This window comes from Ixodes scapularis, unplaced genomic scaffold, assembly GCF_016920785.2.
Source record: "Ixodes scapularis isolate PalLabHiFi unplaced genomic scaffold, ASM1692078v2 PGA_scaffold46__3_contigs__length_2488377, whole genome shotgun sequence".
Classification (NCBI taxonomy): Eukaryota; Metazoa; Arthropoda; class Arachnida; order Ixodida; family Ixodidae; genus Ixodes; species Ixodes scapularis.
In genome coordinates this window covers 726158-730428 of record NW_024609875.1, presented here as the reverse complement: position 1 = coordinate 730428, position 4271 = coordinate 726158, and the positions used below count along the sequence as shown (strand labels likewise).

At 46.2% G+C, this 4271-nt stretch overlaps 1 pseudogene; it reads right to left on the bottom strand.

Annotated features, from left to right (window-relative positions):
* Nucleotides 1-1367: 1367 nt before the first annotated feature.
* Nucleotides 1368-3969, bottom strand: LOC115328860 (annotated as a pseudogene).
* Between the last annotated feature and the right edge of the window lie 302 nt (nucleotides 3970-4271).

Below are 4271 nucleotides of genomic sequence, written 5' to 3'. Positions count from 1 at the left end.
GCCGAACGCTGACGCCGCGTTCGGTTATGTCGGCCGAGCGCTGCGTCATTGTATTTGTTGTCCCCATCCGTGTAGTTGATAAGTTAACCACTTGGGGCGTCACGGTCTGTCCTCCTCTCCAATACCAGCCCGTGTTTCGCCCGGGTAGCAAAAAAAAAAAATGAGGTGTGGTTTTGTCGGGGTCTGTGAAAAAACGGGTGAGCTTTTGTCCGGTGAGCTTTTGTCCGGCAATCTTCTGTCCGGTGAGCTTTTGCCCGGTAAGCTTTTGTCCGGTTACCTGACTTTACACCGTAAACTGCCAATTCTCCCCTTCATTCACAACACGGCTGTTGGCCTTTGCGTAAAATAGAGTATAGCCATGCTGCCCTACCTCAACTGTTTTGTTTGCTTTCTTTGTTCGCATAAGTAGATCTGGCTTTTGAGATGTGGGCTCCCCTAATAGGTGACAAACAGGCTTGCCAGCCCAGCTAAAAATTATCATTAGATCCAATTGGAATTCTAACTGGTTTTAGTTGCACTCAATTGGTTTTAGTGGGTTCTAGTTAAAAGCACACTGGCCAATGGGTTCACCAATTGGAAAAAAAAATTCCAATTGGAAACTGAATGGGTTAAAAATGGTTCCCATTGGATCCCATTGGTTCCCACTGCAGTAACCAATTGGTTCTCCAAAAACCTAACTGGTACCAATGGGAAATTCCAATTGGAATCTAATGAGAATTTTATACTGGGAGGTGTTCAGCCAAGCAGCCAAGCCAACCCAGCACAAATGGGAGGCACCAGAAGGGCTTCTCTCTCCTTGTAGCAATGGTGGAAATAAAGCATGACCCTAATCGTCATCATCGTGCAAAGGTAGTTTCGGTACTGGCTTAAAAAAAAAAAATATGCATTGTAACAGATACACAGCGAAACAGTTTGATTTTTTCGGCCATTCTTTTCTTTTATGCGTGCCTGTCCGACTCAGGCAGAGAAAAATATTAGCTTTTTCTTACTGCAGTGTCCCTTCAACAGCCACTAGGGACTTGCCTTTTTTTTGTGCAAGCATGAGTTGGTGCATAATGGTGTAATTTTGCATGTGATTTTGTTAACCTAACTTCATTGGAACTAAGCTATGAAGGTGAATAATATAAACAACATTAGTTTTTCCTATACGATTGAGCATTAATTATGTACAAAGTGGCACTACAGGTTAGACAACAAACAGCTCATCACTTGAAGGATTCTATCTAAGAACTAAACCCACAAAGTGGAACTGAATTTTTAATGAAAATATTTTTATCCAGCGTGCAAATATTATTTGTTGTACCAGAAAAACAAGGCTCTCTCTGGTATTGATGTGTTATAAAAAGTGGAATAACATTTTTAGTGCTTCATCTGAAATACTTAGAAATATGAGTGACATTGCAATGGCCCTTGCCAACATAGTATCGTTCATCAGAGTAGGTAGAAGACATCTGAAGTTCAGTGACTTGCTTCACAACACCCAGGAGGACAGCGTGCATGTACTCAACAGTAAACACCGACAGGAGGTTGAAGTGTGGGAGGTTCACAGCTTGTGACGGGCCGAAGTAACCGTTGATGGGTATGGTACCACCCAGACTTAGCGCGATCTCCATGTCCCTGAGGACGCCTGCAGAAGTCCTTGGAGTTCCGTCTGTCAAGTTTATGTATCGTAAGCTTCCTGTCAAGAGATAACAAATCCATTATAGACCATTTGCTATATTACCCAAGCATCAAGGAGAATGCAGGGATTGGTGTTCCACGCGCCACATGCGCACGCCTTACCCATATAAAAGATTCGAAGTAAATAACCAAAATTAAGCGTTGACGAACACGCGAGAAATATGCCATTTGTTTTAGGCTTTTTGCTTTAGAAGCGTTACTACTGCTGAGGCCAGCACGTGCGGCGCGTGGAACACCAATCCCTGCATTCCCCTTGATGCTTGGGTAATAGAGCAATAGGTCTATTAGGATCAGTACACATTACCTTCGTGCAGATTTAATCAAATCTTTGATTAACATCAGACAGATGATGGGGCTGTAAAAAAAAACACCTCTAAGAAGGATTATCTACTAAAACTAGTGTCCCGTGCCCTCCCCACAAATTTGAATTGAGTCCAGTAGTTATACCGTGCATTAAGATTAAAAACACAGCCCATATAATACTTTAGGACCATGTTCTGAACAAAAAAAAAGCATGCCCAAACTCTAATGTAAAAACTCATTCTTCGTGTAAGGCGCTGGAGAAAATCAGCCCTCAGGATTTGGTCTTAATTTCGAACTCTTTCTGGTCACGTTCTGCCCATTGAAAGACATGTTGCAAAAGAGCCTGACGATGCATGTGACCTCACAACACCAACATATCTTTCCGCAGAACTGAGTCCTTCCCTCATGAATTAACACAGGCAGGAGCCAAGTGCCTGAAGCCTGACTTAATTGAAGCAATTTCTCAGAACACCATCTAATAAAACAAAGGAGACGCTTATAGCAGACGATGGTTGCCTCAGCTGGAAGCATTCACATCGGTTGCCAGTGCCTCAGCTGCCGGCGTCCTGTTTGAGTCTTCCCTTGATACAGTAGCTTTATTCCGAACCCTTGGTGGTTCCGTTGGCACCGGACACAAGCATGAACCTAAGAGTATATTAAAAAATAATGTGCCTTGCACGGCCTGTTCTGGAGCCTCACTTTCACTGACAACCCACGGCTGCTGCTCCCCAAATCGCCATTTACTTTAGCAGACGACACCTGAGGAAATGGCATCGCCTTTGCTGACTTCAAACGCTAGCTTCGTGAGCACATCCATTCAACTTTTGAAGTGGAAGAACACGGCGGAGTAACGAGATCACTTGCGTGCTTAGGTCCTTTCACAATGCATTTTTATGGGTAGAAAATGAACAAAAATAGTTTGATGGTAAGGACTTAACACTGAGGGCTGGTTTTCTCCAGCGCCTAATATTTGATGTGCTTTGCCTTACAAGAGGTCTTGGGTAGTAATATGTCTCTCACCATCCATGTACTCTCCCCTCGTCAAGCACCAGGGACATCCGATGTAGCCATTGTAGAGAATGCAGTTTTGGACTGCAGCTCTTGCCGGGGCGTCGAGGCACCAGCAGACCACATAGGCTTGCGAAGTGTGACTGATGCCTTCATGCTCCCAGACGACCGGACTCATGTTGTTAATTCCTTCCACAAACTGCTCCAGAAACAGCGTCATGCTTGGGTGGCCCTTGCCAAACCACAGTCCCGACACTGTGTAGTGATGGAGCGTATCGGCGACTGGCAGCTCATTCACAAGGAACTGTATTGGCCAAACCGAAGCACCAGAAGACAAGAAAACGGGGCTACCATCGGTGCTTACTGTCAGTGACAGGTCGTCACTATTGAGGTTAGCCGAAGCTCTGAGGTCCCTGTATGCCTGACCTTCCGTTATATCGCTGATGCTGTCAGCTGGTGTGGCAACCCTCGGAAGCGCATCATGAAGGAGGTGCTTCGTCTTCATAATGACATGCTCGAGCTGTTCATGCATCTTGAGGTTAACGAAAAATGATCCTTCATTCTTCAGCTGTTGCTTGGTGTTTTTCTGTCCACATGTTCGGCACGAAAGTTCTTTGCTCCCAGTCTGCTCCGTCATCAAGTCATTGCAGTGCTTACAATAAAAATGAAAGACGGCCACGGATTTGGCTTTGGCTGCCAACAACTTTCTAAAAAAGTATTTACTCCGTGGCATGACGTCTTCTGCTTGTGCAAAGAGGGTGTTGATCCCAAGCAGGAGGTTATCCAGATCCGTGCAGGCGCTCCCCCCCCCCCCCCCCCCCCCCCCGAAACCATAAACGCCATGACCAGGGCAACTGCCTCGGCCTTCGTGGTCGTAGAGTGGGGCAAGGTGCCCGTGCCGAGGTCACGGAGAGCGGATGTTAGGACCTCCTTTGAAGTCACTCCAGCTTGCGCCAACGATGCGCTGCTTGCTTCCATGTCTTGTTCTTGGGGGTCTGTGTCGCTCAACTCAGAGTAGCTTCCCGCATCACTGCCAGATGACAACGAATCTTCTGAAGGGCCAGCCACACCAAGCTCTGCGGGAAGCTCTTCCGGAACGTCAGGCAGATAATCGGAGGGCTCTTCCTGTACACCAGGGTCAAGGTCTGCTTCAGGAAGAGCCGTGTCATTACAGCTTGAATTGGGTCCTGGATCTTCATCGGCGGTTTCTCCTTCGATGACGGCTTCTCTTTTCTCACGATACAATGTGGACTTCGGTACATTGAAAGTGTTTCACTTTT